This window comes from Corvus cornix, chromosome 7 (genome assembly GCF_000738735.6).
Source record: "Corvus cornix cornix isolate S_Up_H32 chromosome 7, ASM73873v5, whole genome shotgun sequence".
In the NCBI taxonomy this organism is placed as follows: Eukaryota; Metazoa; Chordata; class Aves; order Passeriformes; family Corvidae; genus Corvus; species Corvus cornix.
The window spans coordinates 76,571-102,225 of record NC_046337.1 but is presented as its reverse complement, the minus strand read 5'-3'; the positions used below and the strand labels follow the sequence as shown (position 1 = coordinate 102,225).

Sequence of the window (25,655 nt, the reverse complement as noted above, 5' to 3'; positions counted from 1 at the left end):
ACTCTCCATCATCAAGCTCATTACAATATGACTTTAATGAAGGCATTCATAGATAGCAACTTTCAGAGTCTCAAAATGCAGATTAATGTTGGTACTCTAGACTAATTTTAAAACATGCAAAGGTGCAGCTTGATTTTATACTGAAACCGAGCCACAGAAGAAACAATTCTGTATTACAAATATGTATGTAATCACATACGATCACATCGCCAGAACTTCAACTACTGCCATACAAGCCCTCATGATGTTAAGTACAGAGGAGCAAAATATTTGAACACTAGATGAAGCTTGCAAGCACCTTTATGAAAAAATTACTTCATAACACCTGTGAAGTACATCTTTTACAATCTCAACTGTACCTCCCACCCTTTCTTTCCATTGCTTAGGTCTTTACTTCTTCCTGTTACAAAACTTAGTGTCAGCAACTTGATAAATTGAATCTGTTCTATTTCTATTTGCCCTCTGCCCACTATTCACCTTGTTCAGGCTGCTTTTAACTTTCCAAAAATAAGCAGAATTTAAACCTAGAATACTTTTCTAAATCTGTACGGGAAAAAACATCTCTTCATCATGCAAAAAACATTGCCCTTAGAATTTCTCTGGCTCAATCACACAAGGGCTTAGGTAAACTGTAATATAAGGTTGAACTAATTCAGGTGTTATCTTTGTGCCCACCTTAGAAAGGGTCAGATCATACACACACGGATACATACCCAACGTGTTTATTTTATGAGCTGTAGGCATTCACCTCACACTCTCATATCCCACCTCTCACCCAAAAAAACACAAAACCAACCAACCAAAAAAACCCCCACCTAATTTGTTCAATTTTCCACCTGCTATGAATATACATTTCACTACTTATCTAATTTGCAATGCAACTACCCCTGCCAACCTTCCACTAGCTAACGCTTTGGTTGTTTAACAGTGGCAAAGTGGATTGGCAAACTATAGAACACAAGGGAGCACCTGCATGAAACACGCTTGTTCCAAGATCAATAGAGACCAGCACTTCAGTGCTCACTGTATTTTGTACCTAAAGAAGGACACGATGCTGCATCCAAATTTAAGACAACTGTTCCCAAACTGAGGAAAAACAGCCCAACACAAAAGCAGAGTAACACATCTTTGAGAGGATATACAACAAGGCAGTAGAGCTAAGGAGGAGAACAAGATAAGGTATTCAGGCATAGCCAGATCGGGGCATCAGCATTACACTAAGAAAGATCCCACTGAAGACATGGAAGGACAGCAGTACAAACAAGAATCAATCACTCTTAGAAATCCAATACCTCTAAGCCCTACACAACGGCAGCTCCCTACCACCACATACTCCTTGCAATGAAGCACTGGTCAGACTCATCAATTTTTTATATACTGCCTCTTTAATTCTCCCTTCCTCCTTTGAAAATCCTAGGACAAAAGAGACAAAGGGGAAGAAAAGGATTACAGTTAGGAATTCTGTAGTTCTGTATGATAGAAGCATAAAGTTGTGTAGATTGGAAAGATCTTACAGGGGTCACCTGGTCCCATCAACTGCTCAAAGCCCAATTAACTTTGAAGTTACATCAACTTGTTCAGAGCCCTGTCAATAAAGAAGATACATCTTTTGCAAGCTCTCTGAGCACCCATTTCAGTGTTTCATTGAACCACAGACTGGTTTGGATTGAAAGGGACCTTCAAAGACCATTTATTCCAACCCCCTGCCATGGGCAGGGACATTTTTTACTAGGCCAGGTTGTTCAAAGTCCCATCCAGACTCTGACCACTTCCAAGGGATTGGGCATTCTGCTACTGCTTCAACCTGTCCTTTGCTTGGCAAAAATTTTGGGGCAGGGGGCAGAAATCTTCTTATTTAGCCAGAATTAAGATAAATTAGTTTAAGGACTACTGATGCTACAAAGCAGTGGAAAAATAGAGATAAAACCACAACTCAAGAACAAGGTAAGGCCTTGTACCTACCTTTCACACATGGCTGAAGAGAGGTTCTGATCAGCACAAGACTGCCACTTACCAACCTCTTCTGTTTCCACATCAGTTTCCTCACAAAACATACATTTAAGCTCTTCCAGTTGTCAAGTTAAAAGAACTCTGTTTAATCAGTTGCATTCTAAGCTTTCAATCTTTTGATTCCACTATTTAAATTTTTCTTTATTATCACAACATTTTCTACCTACCTTAAAATAACAAAAGACATAAAGTAATGCTAATTTAGCTCTACATAATTTTACATTTGAATAACCAAATGTAAAATTATCGATGGTAGTATTACGAATTTTGGTATATAGCAAAAAAAAAAAAAACAAACCCATACAATATACCTCCCTCCTTGAACTCATAGCCCTAACAAAGACCAGACTTTTTGGAGCTTCCCTGTGGTGAATTGGACAAGTCCTATAAAAAGAGGCTTTCTAGATGAAACAGGGACACAATACTCAAGAAATGTTACCAGCAGAAAAGTTCCTGAAGACTTAGATTCAAAATATAAGGTGGCGACAATTTACATGTGAAAAATTACCTTTTCAATAGTCGACTAGAAATGCCTTCTTAACCCGAACATCTAAATTTCAGAGCTACTGTATACTAAGACTCTGAAATTTAATTAGAAAAAAATATTTCTCATTTCCTGTAAGTGGGAAAAGCTTTATATTTAAATGCTAAGAACACTCCTTCTGTAAGAAAGCCAAAGCAAACAAAGTGAAAACTCTAATCTAATCACGTGTACTTGGAAAGATTTCTGAACTTTTAAACTTTTGAAGGAACTGTAAACAACAAAAACACTTTCTTGTGCAAATGGAATGTTGCTATTGCAAAGAGAAATCAGCTGGTCTAAACAACACAGTGATGCTACCAAAAACTGAATTTACATCTGAGCTCCTCCAGTTGTCATCTGTAAAGTTTAACAAACCACTTATTCCTCCTAGCGGTGGATTTACAGTACTAAATCAGAATCTGCCATTCAACACTCTCAGCAAACAATCGTTACTAAATCTGGTTTGCAGCAGAAGCATTAACACAGTTGGGAGTATGTCTTACAGAAGTTGTGTCAGTAAAGGGGTTTTATGTTTTGTTTTGGTTTTTTAACTGCCTTCCTACTATAACTTACAACACATCAAATGTAGACTATTAGTTTTAAAGAAAACTATAAAAAAAATAGGTATTCCACAGAGAAATATACAGTTCATTAATTCTTTCCTTGAAACTTTCAGTCCTCTTGTAACTTTACTTTGTAATTTTAGTTGTTAGATCTAGCATGCTGTTTTCCTCAACAAAGGCATCTAAATACACACAAGCAAGGATATACAAGTACATATACACTAACCATATTTGCAGACAACACACAGCAATAAACTACTTCCCATTTTTTAATAACACGATTTTCTAAAAACTACACAGAAACAAGGAGAAAAAAAGGCACAATTGCCCTCTGTTTCATTTACACTCTCTATAATTACTGCAAGCACATAAAATTGTTACAATCATACTATCTTTAGTTTCTTAGTCAATGTTAATTGCTAGTATACTAAAGTGAAGATGTAATTAAATCTGCAGGTGTTACACGTGTATGAAGAAAGTAAATTCTCATGTTTTTTGGGGGGGATGGCCTGTTTTGGAAGCTTTTAAATTCCTTCTGAGCTTGCTAAGTGTATATCCACCTACACTGTCAAAAAAACCCCAAACAGCTACTTTTCAAACATTATTACTACAAACCATGAACAGCCTCCTTTTATAGTCACAGAATGATTCTGTTTAGAAGGGACCATAAAGTTCATTTATCCCACCCCATGACATGGGTGCTCACCCTTCCACTATCCCAGGGTGCTCCAAGCCCCCTCCAACCTGGCCTTGGGCACTGCCAGGGATCCAGGGGCAGCCACAGCTGCCCTGGGCAACATCTGCCAGGGCCTCCCCACCCTCACAGGGAACAATTCCTTCCCAATATCCCATCCATCCCTGCCCTCTGGCACTGGGAGGCCATTCCCCTTGTCCTGTCCCTCCATCCCTTGTCCCCAGTCCCTCTCCAGCTCTCCTGGAGCCCCCTTAGGCTCTAAGGTCCCCCCTGGAACCTTCTCTTCTCCAGGTGAAAACCCACAGATTTCCCAGCCTGGCTCCAGAGCAGAGGGGCTCTAGCCCTCAGATCACTGTTGTGGCCTCCTCTGGACCTACTTTAGCAGCTCCACATCCTCCTTGTACTGTAGGCACCAGAATTGTTTTGGGGGGAATATAGAAATAGCGACACCTTTTCCATAACCAAATGCATCCTTCTAGGAATTCTCTGCATCCTTTTGAGTAGTTACATGATATAAAAAGGCAAATACAGCTGTGTATCTAGATGCTTAAGCTAACTTTGACGAGAAGGGGAACAGTTGTGGAGAGCGAGCTACCGATACACTCAAATTGCCATAAAAGCATAGAACTACTTCTGTTAGCCCGAGTTCAACAATTTTTCCTTTTTTCTTTCCCCCTTACTTCTCCATAATATGTGTTCCAACTCATTATCAATAGTTTCTCATTAGCTGCCAGTTTCCAGATTTATCAAATTTCACTTCCGGTTCAACAATCCCATTTTTTGTTAATTTTCTTTTGTTCTGATATAGAAGCTGCAAGAGATAAAGCAGATGGTTTTATAAAAATAAAATAAAAACTGTTTGCCTAATTCGCTTGCTTCTGCAAGTCTTCTGTGTTTTTATTTAGCTGCAAACAGGCTATTATTTATCTATGTTTAAATGTCAAGTAAGAAAAGGGGTTTTCTTGGCAGGCAATTTGCTTCCATATTTTAGAACCAGTAACTGAAATACACAAAATCTTTCATGGGTCTGACTCGCACTCATTTTTTGTTGCCATTTGCTTTCACACTCCTAGATGCCAATTCCAAGTAGGCCACTGAATACTCTGTTACTGTGAAAAGAAATTGGGTAGTTTTCAAAACCTGTTAAAATCCCTACTTAAACTTTCTGTAGAATGCTTGATTTCTGAATCTTCTAACATCTTGCTCTTATTTGCTTTTTTTATTCCCCTCCTCCCTCCCCTCCAAAAAAAATGGAAAAAAAATCCTTATGTGTCGATTTCACCTATGAAGATGCTTCTGCTCATTGCCATACTCACCCAACACTAGTATTCCTGTAATGGCAACATCTCTCACAAATGTGCCTCGTCATCACAGTTTTTGTGAAAGAGACCTCTCTTCTTAATTTCCTAACTTTACTCCAGAAAATTTTGTTCAGCCTTCTGCTGAGCTAATCTTCTACTTTTAACTCATTTCTTTTACTATAGCCATTAAGAACGTGTTTAGTTACAACCATACAGAAAATTTTTAGGACGTATTACCTGCATCACTTTCAAGTACTGTGTCAACATTCTAAATTAGCCGTTTCCACAAATAAATTGGGACTGTTAGAATTCACCATTGTCGCCTTTTGTAACAAATAAAAAGAGCCATGACTAGGAATTAAAATAATTTTGTATTTGGGGAGTAGAAATTAGTATCCACAAGAACTTCGTATCTAAAATGGCATCGTTTTAACATGAAAAATAAAAAAAAATCCCACCAAACAGACAGGCAGACCATCAACACCACAACTGACAACACAGAAGGAATTATTACTTGCCATGTTTCCTAATCTTTTCAAGCTCTCCCTTCATCAACCTATTTGTTACAACCAAAGGCACACTGAAGTTCCGTTTCTTTGTTTGGATGCAAGGGTTATTATTGCTTCATAGCGAAGAATGTCCTGTAGGCTAAAAAAATTGACTGTACTCACAAAAATGTTAGATATGATTAGGGATACATTTTTGATTATTATTCAGAGATTCGATATTTTTCATCTCTCAGAAAAGAATTAAATATGGTTGGACAAACACACAAAGAAACTGGCACACTGAGTTAGTACTGACAGCCAGCATTAAAATTAAGTTTGTTGAAAGAAAGAAATCTACACCTGGCTATTGTTTCTCTTGTATTTTTTATTGCCTACAAGATAACTCATCAAAAAGCATAAATCTTACTATAAATTCCTTCTATTCTCCTCCAGTTGCACACTTAAGGGGAGGAAATTCATGCATGTCAACTAGAGCATTTATGGACCATTTTTCCCATTTTCCTGAGTAAGGCACTTTTTTCTTCAGCATTCATCCTGATGGTTCCACAGAGGAACAGCGGTCAGCGGCCGCCAGCAGCAGTTCTCATTCCACGCTTGCAGGTCTAGGAAAAACTGCCCCACAGAGTAGGACTTGTTTGCAGATAATAACTCCCAAAGCATTAAGGAGGAAGTAGCCCTTGTAACACTTGAGTGTTCAGAAGTCAGGACAAATTTTTAACTCAAGCAATGCACCTGTATTCTTAGCGGAACTGTATCTCCTTCCTAAGGTAAAGGGCTTTTTTTCAAAAAAGGTTCCACAACTGGAAGCAAAACTGCAAAACGGGAAGCTTCTTCTAGCAAGTTTCTACATCCTTCTTCAGTCACTGGAGGCTGGGAAAGTAGCAGTCTCAGTACATCCCAGAAAAAAATGTTACCTCATTACCAAAAAAAACAACAGGGTTAAAGCTTTTACGAAATGAAGGCTTTTTCATTAAAGCCAGCTCACACTACAGAAGCTGGCAGTATACTACAGCATTACAGGAAGTTTCACAATATGATTCTGCAGTAAATATTAAATACTAGATAAAGCCTTCCTATTTCTGTCCGTTACTGCAAATTACTTAATGACTTGCCTAGTTCTGCTTTTTGATTTTTTTAATGGTTCAGAATACTGCTCATGACTTCAGAATAGCAAGCTATCATACCTCCCACCCTTACCTGCTCTCCTATCACTGCCTGAGCAATATGTTCACTAGAAAACTGCTCTTTTGAACTTTAATACACTTGATCCCTCCTATTTAATACATCTGCTCTTTTCTCTTAACCTATTCATTCTTTGAATTTAGCAGCTGCTGGTGGTGCTCTTGCCACTCTCATAAACACTGTATTAAGTCACATGTAGTGGCTGTAACAGCTTCTCCTTCCACATTGTACAGAAAGCACTTCTGAAACCTGAGCCTTTTAACTTTAATCTTATAAATTATTTTAACCAGCATGCAAAAAATGATTGATTTAGGCTTTTCTTTCCTACTGTAAGTGCAAATTTCACCTCTACTGACTGTGAAGTTACATCTGGGATGAGGGCCACAAGGTTGCTATTGAGACCTAAGACTCCACTGTATCACCCAGCCTAGTAAAACAAGAAAACTCACGCTCAACATCTAGCAAAATAGCAAGTATTCTCTGACTGCGCAAAATGCCTTCCAAAGTTGCTAAAACCGATTTTGGAATTAAACTCCCAGCACAAACTCTCAACTAGTTTTAAATACTCTGTAAACTGTACAATAGACATCAAAACTACCAAAGGTATACGCTAAAATTACATGCTATCAAATTCATATTTCAAGCCTACATACAAAGTAATCCCGAAAGAATGGTAACAGTATGATGGATGTTAATTGTTAAAGACCATCTCAACAGCTAAACCTGAAGTCACAAAAATAACTGCACGCATGGACTAAGAATCTGTAAGTTTTAGCTAAGGCTGTACTTAATGCCTGGCTGAAATCAGGACCTGGACGCAGAATTTAGCACGAAGCCATTCAGTATGTAATATTTTCCTTTTCCCTGCATGAGTCGTGCTTCTCAGAGAACTATCAGAACGCTTACTGCTACAGCTTACTTACTGTGACCAACGTGGTCAGTTCTGTGACATTGCTGTTCTGCAACCTGAAAACAGAAAACTGATGATGAACTGAGTCATCAAGTAACTTTTACAAGGACAAAGAAAGACACATCAAACAGAACAGCAAAATTTATCAAAAAAAAGTACGTGAGGTATTTCCAGCACAGTGAAAGCACCTTGTTTCCCACTGCCAGATATGAAGCCATTACAAGAGGAACAGCTGAAGATAAATGTTATATAATAACACTTGATTTGTTTGCAACCGTCTGTTTAAATACACATAGCCCTTTTACCGTAAGTAAATTGTGAATGATACAGTACAATGTGCACCCCTTTGATAAACACAGTAAGCCAAAGGAATCTGTCAAAATGCAAAAAAAATTCCCAAAAATGAAAGGAAAATCGCAATTTTTTTATAATGAAACTAGAGCTTCATTCCATTAGTGATGCTCTCTAAAGCACACAGATTTCAAATTCTCTTCACACTATGAGAATTCAGAAGCATCTGTGCATCAGTACACAATCCACACATAATTCACTGAAAATTTAAAACTCAAAGTAATTTTGAACACTTGTTTGCATTGTTTACTTCCCAGATTTTTTCTTCCCTGGGTAGATCAAATTTTTCTAAACACCTAGTTCACACACACTGTATAGGACACCAAAAACAGCACAACAGATGCAACATTTCCATTTCAGAAAAATGTTACTTGCTATAGCAGTAGAAATCCAATACTGTTGGACTTTTCTAATGTATATTTTTTCTCTGAAGACATGTAAAGATTCAGTGAAATTTTACAGCTTGGTACTTTAAAAATACTGTCTGTAGCATTAAACATGGACTTGCTTTACAAAGCTTAGAGGTGCTCTCTTCAGCTACACTGATAGACAATTTTAACTAAGCAAATGGGCAAAATTGCCTACATATCAAAAATGCTAGACTAAAATAGCATTTCAGGATTTTTCTTTGGGTTTGCCTTGATTGGGACTTTTACACTGAATACTTTTTAGAAAACAAATGTGTAGAAAAACAGGTATTTTTGCTCTAGATCCTTTTCTACAGCATCACACGGCTGCGTGACCATAAAGCTCACCTATCTCACAGTGGCACAGACAAGAAAGCACACTAACAAGTTTACACAAACAAAACTTCAATCATCTACATGAGCAAGAACTTCTTTTAGAGTTAGGCAAGCTAGATAATTTAAAACTAGGTAGGCAGTTGCATCAACAGCAGCCGGAGTTTTTCTTTAATTCAATCTTAAATTACAACCTCTAAATTAATTCAAACTGCTTTTTTTGTTTGTTATGGCCACCAATATCAAGCTACACTCCCAGGCCTGCCAGGAAAGCAAGAGATATTTTTCTCCCTTGACAAAGGACAGCCAGGAACAAACATTCCTCACAACAGTCAGTGGCAACATCATCAGCCTACAAAGGAAGGGTATCATCTTTATTCTCCCAAGGGGAAATCTAAACATTGATCATCTCCTTCTGTACCCTACTGCCATACTTTGACACCACCAAAAAACCCCAACCTACTGGAACCAAAACAAGAGAGGAGACAGAAGATACCACACAGTAATTACACTATTTAAACAGTGGGAGCAAAACACTTGAGAGAGGGGAAGCTTAAAAATTATGTACTTTGCTACACCCCCAATCATCCTGCTGGCTGACCAGAGCCCTGACTTTTCTTCCAGAAAGCAGAAAACAAAGTCATACTTCTTTTCTTAAGTTGGAAACGTGGCATTTCCTGCACTAACTGAAGCTCAAAGCTCAAGTACTTGCTTCTCAGCTAAGATTCTACACAAATGTTGTACTTCTGACTACATATATTCCTATGGCACTGCTAAGTTTGGGGTGTGGGATCAGTCCTGAAGGCACTGAACAGTCCCCCAAAACCTGAACTTTGGGACAAAGGTTAGACGTTCAGCAGAGGGCAGTGAAAAGAGCTCTTCAGGTGCTTGCTTGCCTCTTGCCAAGACTGATAACCAGCTACTTAAGAACCTGGCAGGCAGGGATACTACACAGTCACACCTTCCTCAGCCTTGAATCAAGTCACGAAGTATTTTTAAAAACAGGCTTTACTATGGCTCCCTGATTAAACACACATAGACTGGTTGTAGCCCCAGTGTCCAATGCACAGAGTCAACAGGTGCCCCAAATGGAAAACCAAGGTAAAACTCAATAGCAAAGGCATGATTTGGCATGAACAGAAGGAAATTACACAACACCAACTTCTCCGAACAATAAAAAAAAAAAATACTTTAAAGGACCAAAGAACATTGTTTCAGACTAAATATTCTCTTTCTTGATATAACTGCACACACACAAACATGAAAAGCTCAGGATTTGCCATTTCACTGTTCAATACTGGAAGTCCTTGAAACTAGTTTATTCTTCCTTTCAGTACTCCCAGTTATTCCATTAAAGCCCTGCAGAGAAGCATTTTTTGTGGTTTATTCTTTAGATTTGTTTTTAGAACAAATTATTAGAAAGTGTAAAACAAAGTATCCTCAGACACAAACAAAACCCTAATGCAACTTAAGAATAAAAGGCCAGAAATAGCCAACATTCCACACTCAATGGAGAGAGGTGGAAGTTGAATATTTAAAACAAAAGAAAGAACAGAAAAACAGACATAGTCAATGGAGAACGGGACAGTAAACGTGGAGAAGAGTGATTTTATTGTTTCTTTTCAAATCTCATTATGGACTGTGCAACATTAATGTAACCTAATCAGGCTTCCCTGCACTATTTCCTTACTGTGTAAAAAGTAAAAGACAAAGGAAGCTTCATGTGCTTAATATTAGCATATAAATGGAGCTAGTTAAGGTTTGACTTCAGTGGGAAGACAGGGTGAGGTGAATTCCCACCTTTGTTACTCTTATCACTTTGCAAGCTGGGTTTTTAAGCAAGACTAGAATAACTGGTTTACATTCTGGCAATGGCATCTTCTCAGTTAAATCAAAACTTAGTATCTGAAAGCACTGCAGAATGCAGCAAAATGTGCAACGTTTTCATAAAACTGTGAGGGAAGACATTTTCTATCTTGATGGCAATTTGCTTATTTCTCCAATGCAAACACACTACAAAAGATATGCCTGTATTTTAAAAACTTTGTGCCCTTTTTAATTATATTGCAAACAAAGACTGAAAGAACATTGTTTTCAGGTTACATTCTTCCTGTTTTTCCTTAGTAATTCGGGACTTGTCTGCTCCGAAAGTTGACTCTGACGGCAAAGCTAACAGAGTTGTAGCATTTATAAAAGACTGAGAAGGTGAGATTAGGGAGCTTTATCAATCTGTTTCATACTTCTATTAATATTTGTAACCAGTAGTTCTTGAAAACCCTATAGAAAGAACACTTGATAAAATGGGGGGCCCTTATTCCTTTAAACTTACCTGAACATTTGAAAAAAACTGAAGCAAGTTTCTCTATGCATAAAGACAAGATATGCCAGTTTTGGTAGTTTTAAAAGGCTTAGCAGAAAAGTCATCAATACCTAATAAAGACTAGCACATGACAATGCATTTACTGAAAACCCTTTCTACTGGAAAAGTCAGAAGGAAAAGAGAAGTCATGGGCTTAAAATACAGTTTAAGTTAAGTACTCTGATTTAAAAAACCCCACACACATATTTTTATAGTTTTTTTAAAGACTTCTCTCCTGTGATGAACTAATATTGGAGAACCGATCATCCAAAAAAATGGATTTAGAACAAAAGATCAACCAAAAAAAAAATCTCAGAAAATGTTTAATCTGCCAAAGCAAAATTAGCCCTTATGATTCTGAAAACTGATAATTCAACAGGAGTTCAGTATTTCATTGTCATATTTATGCATCAGTTGCTATGAAGAACATAAAAGTAACAGAAATCAATTGTTTTCTCTAAGAGTTTGGGTTCTCGGTTTTATTTCATTTACAAGATTTATGTAGTTGAGTTTTACCTGCTTGAAATTCTCCCCCTGCCCCCTTCTACAAATCAGTGAACTAATATGGAAAGAGCACACAACTGAAAATGACTTCTGGATCAAATCTACTTCCTTCCTATCCCACATCAGGCAATTCTTCTCAAAATGGAGCAAGCACCACCTTCAAATTTGGTTTTCTTCTCCAATCTTCAGGTTTTCAGCCTAAAATTGTTCTTCATCAGCTTGACCCCATTTGCTTGAATCCTGCAATTTCTATGCTCTTTACACTGTTTTTCTTGGGAGCTTGTGGACCATGGGGCCGGAGTGTGCACGGAGTATATAAGGTTTTAATTTGGCTAAACTAAAGCAGCCTAAATTCATTCAAATCCTTCTGTAAGTCTCCAGATTACCCTCAGAATCCCAGTGTACGTACCCTTCACCCATTAAAAATATGCTTCTTGAATATGAATAATCCTTCTGGAACAAAACAGAAATCAACTGTATTCCAGATGAGGACTTACCAGGACATTCCCAATGTAACAATCACGTCAGAGAATCACTAAAGTCACTGCACAAAAAGGCTCCCATCTAGAGACATATTTACCTCAGCTACTCACTCAAATATTGTTCCATGAAGACTCAGTGGTCACATGCTTCCCTGCTGTGCAGAATCCTTCACTGGATAAGCTCTTTACAGCTCTTGCTGCACCTTCTAAACAGAAACAATGCAACTGAGGGGGCGGGAAGCGGGGATCCACCAAAAAAACCCCCGCACTAAACCATCTTCGATATGATCTAGTTACACTAGGTCTCATTTCTTTAAGATTTTCTCATTTTTTCCAGTCATTTGCAATTGGACATTCCTCAGGTTAAGTATTTGAAAGGAGAAATACAAGCATAACTTCTTCTGCTCCCAAATGCCCAGTTTTCTCACGCTATTATTTTATCAGTCCTCAAAAAACTACCCACATTAGACAAAATTCTAGAAGTGGCAGGAAAACCAAGGCCTCTACCTACATTTTAACTTCATACAAACAGAATGAAGATAAGAAATGTTAATTCAGTTTCACTGTACTAAGAAATCATCTTTTCAGCAGCAAAAAATGGGAGTTATCCATTTTTAGGACGCATGTCCTAAGCGCAAGAAGCCGGATTCTTCCAGTGAGCATGGTAGCACTGCTTTATGGAAGTAGAAGCCACACAAAGTAATGTAAGCCACACAAAGCCTTAGGTAAGTACCTGCTTCTGGAAATACAGAAGTTAGTTAGCTGCTAGAACACTGCACACAGGACCTATGAATTGGCCCCAAAATGCCTGAGGCTCGCACATAGTTCCACTGTGGTTTTTTGTCCAAGCAATTTGATCTATGCAGCTGGAGACTTCTCTCATATTCAATTCCTGTGTACAGAGATCCACTTACACAGAATTGCTTAGGTTGGAACAGCCTTTCAAGACTGTTGAGGCCAACTGTTCCCCCAACACTGCCAAGGCCACTGCTAATCCATGTCCCCAGGTGCCACACCCACATGGCTTTTAAACGCCCCTAGGGATAGCGACTCCACTACTGCCCTGAGCAGCCTGTGCCAGGGTTTAACAACCCCCTCCAGGGAAGAAATTGCTCCTAATATCCAATATCTAAGCCTTCCCTGGCACAAAACTGTACGATCACACCAAATACCTTCTAGACAGAGTCCTTACTATCCTCTGAATTGTCATATTTCTTTAAGTCTCCATTAATTTAAACTTGTTTGTTTGACCATTTTCAAATACTTTAAAAATATTACTAATTCTCATATTAAAGCAATTATTCATTATTTGACCTCCAAATGCCGAAAATCACTATATACACTGTGTGAAGAACAAAGAATCTTCCTTTGTGCTTATTTCTGTTTCAATGCAACAGACCACAAAAGCATAACAATCGATCAGAGGCTTCATTTAGTTCAGTAGTACTAAAAAACAAATTCAACTTCTAAGTCCTTTTTGCATTTTTCAGGTAAAGCATGTCTGCAAAACATGCCACTTTTTTGCATCACTATCCTCTCCCTAAAATAGATCAAGCTAAAGAGCAGTAAAGTTCAGAATGCTGAGCTATGGGGGTTTATTCACATTGTTGACCATTTTGTGCAGCTGGACAAGGTGAGATTCTGACACTTGGCTACTCAGAAAAAAAAATCACCGCAGAAGAAACAAAAGCTGCATGGACTGTCAAAGCTCTGTCAGCACACTGGACACACTTATGCCATGAACCTTTCCACATCAGGACCTTTCACTGTTATGACGGCTGAAAGCAATGATGTCAGCTATGACATGATCTACATCATAATTAGGTATTTAGATCAAGATTCAAGACCTGTGAAAAAATGATCTTTTAGCAAAGCTTGCCCAAAAGTGCTGAAAGGCTTTTGCATCGCTTTAATTAGTTTTAATCGACTCCCACATTCTACAGACATGACAGAATTTTTCTCTGACTCAGCACTTACAGGGATCAGCAAGCACACTTTAGGACTAAAAAGCGTGGCCATTCTACATAACCTCCCTAAGTGCCACTTCCGTACATTTGAGAAATAAGAATTGCGTCAAGGCTATTCTCTAACAAGTGAGGACATGTTGGTTAACAACTCTATCATGCCAGTGAAAGAAAAGGAAAGTGAAGAAAGAAACACTGTCGGTAAAAATTCAAAACTGCTCCTCTTCCTGTCATCACCTTCAGTGGAAGATAAAAAAATGTGAAAAGAATTTTTTCTTCTAGCGAAGTGCCATTTCAGCCTTTAACATCCATTTTGAGCTAAAGAGTAAGAGAAAGCCTGAGAATTACTGCACCAGGAGGACTTGATCCTCTCTTTGAAGACTGCATATCTGCTCTGCAATGTTGTAAGCTCTTGCAAACAAGAGGGGAGCAGCAAGACAGCTTCAGCATTCACACAGCTGCTCCAGTCTGCCAAAAAGACACAATTATTGTTTTGCATAGTGCCCCAGTCACAAACCAAAAAACTTCACTACCTTGTACATCATTCAGAGAATCCTAGACAGTATTATAAAAGCAATAGCCACACAGACACAAACATAGCTGAGGAAAAGACAGAGAAAGCAAGAATGAAAAAATCAGCCAAAGGAAGAAAATAAGAATAAAACAAAGCTCTTAGGAAGTTTAAAAAGCCTTTTTTTTTTTCCCCATTAATACTATAGCTTACTTAAGAACAAAAATGCAATGCAACCGTAAAGCCTCACAAGAATTAAGTGAGACTATTAGGATGATGATGAAAAGTACAAATAATTTTAAGTTCTTTGATATTTCAGAAATTCTCACCTCTATTAGGAACGTGTTTAGTCACACAGGCAGCACATAGTTGAGACATATCTAAAATGTCAGTAAGTCACTTTTAATTAAGTCTCCCAGCACTGAAGTCTGGTAACACATGGTTAGAAGAGGTGTGAAATATAGGTTTGATTCACAATTAGATCATATTGAGTACACAAGATAAGAGTTCTACTCTGAAAACTGTAACAAGAAGATAACTCTTTCCATGTAAAGATATTATTAACCCAGGTCCTTAAAAAAAAAGTTTGATCTCCAAAACTTTGACACGCTCTGATGTGACAAATAGTAAACAGCTTGTATCCTCTCCAATAAAAGCAATTACTAGCTGCAAGCTAAAGCATTTCAACCAAATGAAATTGGAAATTAATTGGTTACCAAGCACAGCTACATTTAAACATCCTTTATATCAGATTCCGTCTTTATATGTCTACATCAATCACAGAAACATCACCCTACCTGACTACAAAACCAATTAATCCAACTTTTAAAAATAAATTTTTTAAAAATGTATGTGTATACATATGTGTGTATATACAGGAACACCTTCCACTAGCCCAGGTTGCTTCAAGCTCTGTCCAACCTGGCCTTGGACACTTCCAGGGATGGGGCAGCCGCAGCTTCTGCAGGCAACCTGTGCCAGGGCCTCAGCACCCTCATGGGGAAGAATTCCTTTCCAATATCCTGTCTAAACCTCCCCTACCAATCACCTGGCATTTAGAGCCCGAGATACCATGAGAGAAAAAAACCCCCCATGTTGTGTGACACTGAAGAGTTAATTTAAACATAATGTAGAAGCAGCATTTTTGAGGCAGAAACACAGGTACTGTTTACAGTTACTTGTAATTATTCTCTTGATGGGCTATACATACAAAAAAGAATTTTTCGAAGTATACAAGAAACCACATAACCTGAAGCAGGTAGGATATAACATATTTTCATAAAGCAGAACTCAGAAATTAAAATCTGGGGAAAAATAATCCTAAGTAATGTATTGGAAGGTTTATTTGGCAGAGAAGTACCGGAAGCCAAGAACAAAACCATTTCCAGAAAAAATGACTTAGATAATGCCAGGATCAAATCATTTACTACATATCATTACTTATATTTTATAGGCACATCAGATAAAACTGGAACAGATTTAACAAATAAGAGCATTTTAGCAATGAAGACAGCTTTTACCTATAAATGCATATTATGGAAAAACAATGATCTACTGCAATTCTAATTCGCTCTTGCCCAAGATACCAGCACCTTCCTTATGCACATGTGTAACACTTTTAGGCACTGGAATATTCTCACAGGGACGTACAGTTTCCATCTATCCACAAACCAAGGCAACGTAATACAATATTCAAACACACACACCACTTCATTTCAGTAGGGCAAACCCCTACAATTTTAGGCTCTCACTCTTTCTTCTAAGACAACAATCACAGGCTCCTACACGGGCAGCTGTCATACAAAACAATCAGAGTAACACTCCACATATCACACAGTCCTTAGACAGTAATACCACATTCCCTCTTCTGTATTTCCCAATGCATACTCCTCCATTCTGCTCTTGAGAACCACAGCCTGCTGATTTTATGCTCCTACAGAAGAGGCACACATTCAAATCTGACTCACACAGCCTTGTATTGAAAGATGCCAATAACAAATATCTAGCAATATAACTAGCACAATACGTAAGGAAAATATATCAGGATTCAAAGAAGCTGTGATAATAAAATACCTCATATCTCATTCGAGTATTGTATCTTCATTTTACAGTATTTAGTAAAATATTTTATTTACATTAAAAATCCTGTAGTCATCTTTATCAGTTTACATTACTACTACATTTAGATCAGAACACTGATCTTATTAATCACAACAAAAATTACAAGCTAATGAATCATACAGTATGTTTCCTAGTTACATGTCTAGTACTAGGCAGCATTACTTTTCAAAACAACTACTAAAAATAAAAAAACTAGGGGGTTTTATTAAAAATAGGGGGGGGGGGTGTTTGTTTTTTAACATTTGTTAAACTTCTGAATTTTACTGCCTTACCAAAAAAAGGCACTGCAGCTGGTAAACTAACTTTAGCACTGCAAAGACCAAAGGGAAACAGAGGTTTTCTAAATTTTAAAAATCACAATATATCTATATATATACAGATACATACACACACACCCCTTTTATGTCTTCATATTTGCAGAAATGTTATTAAAAGGCAGAAGTTACAACCATTAAAAAAATAAACTAGTGAACGGATTTTATCAAATTAATACAGTAACTTTAATCTATTACTCCTCTGGAACAACCAAAGGCTTTAAATTGGTCCATGTGCAAATAATCGTATCAAAGGTGATAAAAAAGCCTGTATCACAAAAAAACCCAACAGTACTCTTGCTAGTCCAGTTGACAATTTACAGGATGGCAGTGAATCTACTAGATCACTGAAATCCAGTCCACAACACATGGCAGGAGCGGAGGAGAGGGGATGGGGGAGGGTGAAGGAGGGCAGACACTTCACTTGCATTAAAAAATAGCTATGACTGTATCTTCTAAATTCTTGTATTTTTCACTTACATTTGACTACATAAAATAGCAAGTCCTGATTTTATTAATGAAAACAGCAATCAGCTGTCTGCAAGCCATCCACGTCACACATCCACACAATCCATTCCACAGGGCACCGGTAAGCACACAGACTTCGGTTCTGAAAAACGCTCGACTAAAATGAAAGCTCTGGAAAACTGTGTATTATTATGTGCATGCATTTCAGAAAGGCAAGTTTTCATTTCACGTATCAATGCAAATGTTTGTTCTCTCACATAATACTGGAATGGAAAGATAACAAGTCAGCATGACTTGTGTTAGACTATCTGTGTGCCCTCAATAAGAAATAATGCGCACATGGAAATGATTTTAAGGTATTTTCACCAATAGAAATTATTGAATTACGTACTGCTTGTAGTTACAGATGTAAACATCATTCTAGTCATGTTACTTAAAAGTGACCAACGTTTTTTAATTGAAATCATACTGAATTTATTCTGAAAACAAAATTTTCATCCAAGAAAGTAAAATTTAGTATCCACTATCCACATTCCACTGTGCACAAAACCCATGTAGATGGTACTATGCAGAAGCTTTTTACTACAGGTTTCCTCATGTGCTACTTTTGAGGTGACTGAAAAAATGCTCCTGTGAGTGGTGTTCCTAGGATTCCTGCATTTTCCTACTGCCATAAACCAGACCCCATGAGGAAATACAAGTCCACTTCAACAACCCACTTGACAAGGACAGTGCTGACAGCATATATACTTGTTGGACAGCAGGCACACACTGAGGAATCAGAGAACTGCTTGGGGCAGTGGTGAAGTAACACTAATACTGGCCTACCACTTCCTCAGCAGGCGGGCCTGATCTGTCCATCTTCTTCAATACAGTGATTAATTTTCAGAAAACTGTAGAACTTTACTGTTGAATGCCTAGCCTACTTTCAGTTATGGCTGAAATGAAATGACAAACAAAAGTTATGGCATCGAATGGACAGGCATATGGACAAACAGGTGAGCAGAAAGCACAGTCATAAAATTTTACATGTTGACAACAGCTACTTAAAGGGAAAGAGGCACAAAGGAACCTCCTGCTTAATTAGGAGTATTCAGAAGCATTATGGTACCAGTTGCGTTTCATCAGAAATTGCTTGTTCCATTCTATAAACAGCATTTGAGTTCAATCTCTATTCATAATAAAGTCGCAAATAAAAGTAAATCTGCAGCTCCATGGCTAACAAGCTCTGGATCCATGACAATAACTACTTTAGCATTATCAAAAATCTACATTATATAGAATCTGTATTCAAAAGTGTTTCATTTTTTAACTAATGTCATTCTATGCACCATAGGCAGCTTCTTCACTGGAATGGCATGTCACCTGATTAAAAACCACACGTTAATAGTGTACATGCATCAAAGCCAAACTTTCAAGTACAAAAAAGTATTATATTCACCAGATTAGCAGTCACATGTATTAGTTCCCTTATTTCTCTGACGATTGTGTCTAGACAAGGCATTTATCTTCAAAAAACAAAACCAAAACCGGCCAAGTTAGCAATCTGCCCAGAGAAAAACACCCTGAATTTTTACAGCCTACATTCTTCTGACTACTGTGATTTAGTCCAAGAGGGCTAAACATTTTTCATAGTAGAGAAGGTATCAGTTAATGAAATGAGAAGGTTGTTGAAACATGGTAAATAAGTTTGATGAGAAAAAGTCTATATTGCTACGTTTTAAAGAAAAAATTATATAAAGGTATTAAAATACCATTAAGGTTACTACCGAAATCATGAAAAGAGACCAGTCACTAATTTAAGGTTAAGATTCTGCAAAACAGTTTTACATGCTTAGCTCCTCTAAGTGTCAGTAGGTCAATGTCTGTTTATGAAGGCACACACGTAAAACTACTCAGGATTAAGATGTGTTGACCTAATCTAACTGCATCTGAGTCACGATACATGCCCTACATGTAGTGGCAAACTTGTGCACTGGCAAACCCTGAGATCTACTTCAGTCTCCTTCTGAGCAGACGGAGGCAGATGCAGGCTCCGACTCAACTAAACAACTACAACTTTATGATATGATGACATGAGACGACAACTAAACAAGCACATTTATAGAATCATCTAGATTGGAAAAGTCCTTTGAGATCATAGACTTCATCCACTAACCTACCACTGCCAAGTTCACAACTAAACCATGTCCCCAAATATCACCAATACACTTTTATCTGAATTCCTCCACCACTGTGAACACTCCCCCATTGCCCTGCGCAGCCTGGGCCAGGGCTTGACAGGTAGGAAATTTCTCCTCAGGTAAGGAATTTTCCCTAACATCCAATCTAAACCTGCCCTGGCACAGCTTGAGGCCACTTCCTCTGGCTCCCTGGGAGCAGAGCCTGACCCCCCACAGGGCTCCACCCTCCCATCAGGGAGTTGGAGACAGGGAGAAGGTCCCCAGGAACCTCCTTTTCTCCAGGCTGAGCCCTCCCTCAGCTGCTCCTGCTGCTCCAGCCCCTTCTCCAGCTCTGTTCCAGTCTCTGGACTTGCTCCAGCCCCTCAGTGTCCGTCCTCCTCTTCCTGATGGACCCAGAACTGGGCACAGCACCCCAGTTGCCTCAGCAGTGCCAGCTACATGTCATTGCCCTGGTCCTGCTGCCACACTAGGGCTGATACAAGCCAGGTGCCCTTGGCCCTCTTGCCCACCTGGGCACACCCAGGCTCACGTACAGCCACTTTCACCAGCACCCCCATGGCCTTTTCCATCTTTCCAGCCGCTCTGTCCCCAGCCTGGAGCACTGCAGGGAGTTGTTGTCATCCAAATGCAGGACCCAGCACTTCCCATTATTGAACCTCATTTACTTGTCCTTGGCCCATCAATCCAGCCTGTCCAGAGCCCTCTGCACAGCCTTCCTAACCTTCCTACCCGCAAGCAGATCAACAATCCCGCCCAACTTGGTGTCATCCACAAATTTACTGAGGGTGCACTCAATCCCCTCATCCCAATCACTGATAAAGATATTGAACAGGACTGGCCCCAATACTGAGCCCTGGGGACACCACTGGTGGCCAACCCTAGCTGGAAGGAATTCCATTCATCACCACACCCTCTGGGCCTGGCCACGCAGCCAGTTCTGAACCCAGCAAAGAGTGCACCTGTCCAAGCCATGGGCTGCCTCTTGCTCCGGGAGAATGGTGTGGGAGACAGTATCAAAGGCTCTGCTGGACTCCAGGCAGACACATCCACAGCCTTCCCCTCATCTGCTGAGTGGGTTCACCTTGCCATAGCAGGAGATCAGGTTGCTCAAGCAGGACCTGCTCTTCCTAAACCCATTCTGGCTATGCCCCATCCCCTGGCTGTCCTGTATGTGCCGTGTGACCGCACTCAAGATGATCTGCTCTATGACCTACCTTGGCATCAAAGTCAGATTGACAGGCCTGTAGTTTCCCAAATCTTCCTTCTGGCTGTTCACAAGATAGCAGAACATTTGCAACCTTTCAGTCCACCCTAACCGTAACCCTCCCTAGTTAGTCAGAAGTGCTGTTAAATGATGAAAGGGGCTCAATGAGCACTTCTGCCAGCTCCCTCAGTGCCTTCGGTTGAATCCAAAACCCATAGACTTGTGCATCTTTAAGTGGCATAGCAGGTTGCTGACCATTTTTCCTGGACTATGGGGATTTCATTCTGTTCCCTGCCTGTGTCTTCCACCTCAGGTATGCCGAGAACAACGGATCTTACTATTAACAGCCTATGCAAAGAAGTCACTAAGTAACTGAGACTCTTCCTCATCCTTTGTCACTATGTTTCTTCCCCCCTCCTACCCCCCATCCAATAAAAGTTGGACATTCTCCCTGGCCCTCCTTTTGTTGCTAATGTATTTATTGTCTTTTATGGCACTAGCTGGATTAAGTTCTAGCTGGGTTGTGGCCCTAATTTTCTCCCTGCATAACCTCATAACATTCTCAAGTCCTCCTGAGTTGCCTGCTCCTTCTTCAAAAAGGTCATGGGACTTTCCTTTTTCCCTTGAACTCCAGCCAAAGCTCTCAGCTCAGCCAGACCACTGCTCTTCCCTGCCAGCTCATCTTTGGGCACACGTGAACAGCCTGCTTCTGTTCCTGTGTGTTGGAGACTGACTCTGTCATCCAGTCTCCTAAACAGTCCAGTCTGCCCTCCAGCAGACCAGGGCAGCCATTCTGCTGACCCACCTCCTTATTTCTCCAAAAATCAAAAACTCTTCTCGTGATTGCTATGCCCAAGCCAGCCTCTATCACATCACCCACAAGTCCTTCTCTGCTTGCAAATAGTAAGTCCAGGGGAGCACCTTCCCTTGTTTATCTCTGCTACTGACACAGACTTTGGGAATAAATGCATACCTTCTTGTTGAACCAAGATTCACAACTGATGTTAACCCAGTGCAGTAGTCTTAATGAGCACACTGGATCAGGCCACTTCGACTTCATAGTCTTCTGCATTAGATCAGTTTTGTTTCAACTGCATGAATTCCACTCAGAAAATAAGCATATCTGACCAACTGGAGGCCTTAATTTTCACAATACATATGAATTACAGATAAACTCATGAGCAGACTTCTTTAATTCAGCCTCACAGAATCCTTTAAAATATCACCGTGATACTAAAGCCACCAACCAGTCTTTAAAAAAGCATTAAAAAAACCACCATAACTAAAAGCTTTGCTGCACTAGAATGAAATGTATTTTGGTACTTTAGAAGTAGCTACCCATCTATCACATACAGTTTTTCAAATTCTTAGTACTACTATTTCTCTAATTCTTGTAATGAAAATCAAACACAATATATCCATGTGGAGAATGGCCAACCTAATAGTTACACCTGTTTGTGACAATTAATACAGTCAGGCTTCTATGTTTAAAAGTAATGTTGTTTGCTATTAGGGGCAATACTATAACAAGTATAATTTCAAGATGTTCTTAATTTAAAAGCTGTATTTCAGAGAGCTGATGCTCTGCTTATTAGTACTATGCTGTTCACATTGACAGCACTGATCAGTTACCTGTTGCACTCAAAAAAAGACCAAACCAACAAAAAGAGAAACGTATTTACACTAGTTTATGATATGGTCCTAATCTTCTCTTTTCACAGGTGATCCTGAGGAAAACAGTCCAAGAACTGTATGTAGCAGGATGCCCTTTTTACCCTTCTTTTACATATATGTTACAAGTAAACCAAATGTGAACTCTATGCCTCGGAGTACCACTATAAACCCCACAGGACAGATGTAGTTTCAACTTTTTTATTGACTATTCCAACGAAACACATTAACCCAAATTTAACTGCAACTTACTTGCAATATTGAGCAAAGTCTTTAGGAAAGGTCATTTTAACTTCCATTTAATATAATGTCAATAACACCTATAATGACTGAATTTACGAATATCCCATGTTACATACCTGAAGACTAAAATTCCCACACAGAAACAGGGAAAGAAAGCGATATGGGAAAAATCCCTAGGGTTGAAGTTAGAGTACATAGAACTATTCTCTATTACATTATGTTAATAGAGTAATGCACATTAACAAACTCAGTGCAAAAAGAGTCCACTAAGGAACTAAGAACAAAGGACAGGATAATCAGTGAAGACTGGAAAAACGAACACATAACAAAGATGATTACTTTCCAATCCTGCATAAAAATCACAAAGAAACCACTGTATTCGTTGAAATCTTACCCAAAAAAAAAAATTATTTTTGCATCCGTTATTATTCCATCCACACAAATTACCAAAGACACAAAACATCAAATATTAACAAAACTCAAATTAACAAAACCATAATTAACAGGAACTTATTCAGAACAAAGGTCCATCTACACAAGTAATAAACATTTCAAGAAAGAATAAAGGTATATACTCTTCTTCCAAAATCAGAAATAGGAAGATTTAACAAACCTAACACTGCAACTCAATCACCACGTTCAGCAGCACGTGATAAACACATCTTCCACTCATCACTCTAAGTGTAATTTTCTCTCCATGGCAGCCAAGGATGATTCCACAACCTAACGCAGCATCACTGGGTTTTGTTTCACTGGGTTATTTTAGTTCTACTACTACATGACCCAAAAATGTTTTCTATTTACTTTACTACTTCAGGCATGACTTTCTAGCTGAAGACTTCTATGTACTCTCATCTCATATGGAAAGTGTTCCAAAACTGATGACCCCTTTCATTTTTATTTGCTTTTTATTCTACTTGACAGGGTGACCTGAATTAATACACCGTTCCAGATGTTTTCTGGTTTGTCCTTTGTTTTCTCCTCCCAGTAAGATGTCAAACTGATGTTTTTGACAGAAGTATGTGTTATGACTCCAGTATCTCTACCTGATAACATGTAATTAATCTACAACCTATCACTATTTAGTTCATGTTATACTCCCTGCTTCCCTCTGCTCCATGTGCATTATTCCAATTTACAGAATCAAGGCTGGCAGTCCAACCATCAACCCATGACCACCATAACCACCCCTAAACCATATCCCCAAGTGCCACAGCCAGACGTCTCTTAAACACTTCCAGAGATGGTGACTCCACCACTTCCCTGGGCAACTTCTTCCAGTGCCTGACCACTCTTTCAGTGAAAAGGGTTTTTTTTCTAGTAACTACTCTGTAACTCCCCGGTGCAACTCTTGGTTTCTTCAGCCTAGAGAAGAGGAGACTGAAGGGAAACCTCACTGCAGTCTTGAACATCCTCCAGAGGGGAAGCCGGGGGGCAGGTAACCCATGCCTTGTGACCAGCGACAAGACCGGAGGGAATGGCTGGAGCTGTGTCAGGGGTGCGTTTAGGTGAATATCAGGAAAAGGTTCTTCCCCCAGAGGGCGGTGGGGCACTGGACAGGCTCCCCAGGGAACGGTCACGGGCCCAGGGCTGCCAGAGCTCCAGACTGTTTGGACAATGCTCTCAGGGACAGGGTGGAATTGTTGGGGTATCCTGGGCAGGGCCAGGGGTTGAATTCCATGATCCTTGTGGGTCCCTTCCAACTCAGCATATTCCATGATTCTATGAACTGAAGACCATTTCCTCTTGTTCTTTCACTAGAGACGTGGCAGAAGAGACTGACACACATCTCACTGCACCCACCTTTCAGGTGATTGTAGACAGCAATGAGGTCCCCCCCAAGCCTCTTTTTCCCCAGGCTAAACATCCCCAGTTCCCTCAGCCACTCTTTCCGGAGCAAACAATAAGACTCTTCCAATTCAGTTTGACTTTGTGGTTTTTCACCATGGTAAAATCAGATCAGCTTTTATCAGATAAACTCAGCCTGTACTCTACAAGATCCTCTCAAATCATATCCTATTAAAAAAAAAAAATCCTGCAACATAACCAAGCCATCAAAAATCTGACATCACTCATTATAAAGACAAGCTACCCAGGAGCAGAAATCAATATGGGACTCAAGAATTTGAAGCACATTGTTTGTAAACATCGTCTGAAAGGGTTTAGCTATTGTGAGGTCTTAACTTACTCTTAGTCTGCATGCGGCTGCTGTTTTTTCAGAATAAAACTTAATAAATAAGTCTGAATTTCAGAAAACAAAAATCTATAAACTATCTGCTGAATTCATCCTGAAAGTGACATTTTCTTACAAAATTGGGTACATACATGAAGTACATCTGCTGCCCTTTTGCCTATATAATGCAATATTTTAGAATCAGTTTTGCATTTTTTCTTTCTGTAAATACTAACAAGGATGTTCAATAAACAAGTAGTATCTTCACTCATTATATATTGCAACAGGATAGGCAACAGTGAGCTTGGGGCTACATAGACCCTATCACCACACCAGTGGCAAAGGAAGCAACTGCCTTTTTAAGAATTGAAGACACCAAAATGAAAGGCCAATTATATCCTTTTTCAGGGCAACAGTTTAGGTTTGAATAGTTTTGACATGCCGAATGTGCATTAACCGATGCTGTCAATGTCTTTCTATGGCTAGTAAGCCAGGCAAACAGCTCCCAAGTACCCAGTCATGTACTCATCATCCTTCTTTTTTCTCCAAGTAAACCATCACAGACTTTAGAATTAAAAAATACGAATGAAAAAAGAGTGACAATTAGTCATACCAGCAACTATCACTTCTCACCAAGCCAGAGAAACCTTTCAACACAGTATTGGATCACTGTAT

At 39.1% G+C, this 25,655-nt stretch overlaps 1 protein-coding gene across 16 annotated transcripts in view; it reads right to left on the bottom strand.

Annotated features, from left to right (window-relative positions):
- The window catches only part of BAZ2B (bromodomain adjacent to zinc finger domain 2B), a 121,911-nt gene that overhangs the window by 84,563 nt on the left and 11,693 nt on the right, over nt 1-25,655 (bottom strand). Inside the window, exon 1 of one of the 16 annotated variants that reach the window (XM_019290366.2) lies at nt 7,706-7,748. The exons of the other annotated variants lie outside the window; for them this stretch is intronic. The gene's annotated coding sequence lies outside the window, so the exon portion shown is untranslated. Of the gene's footprint in view, nt 1-7,705; nt 7,749-25,655 lie in introns of those variants that run through there. 16 annotated transcript variants of the gene reach the window in all.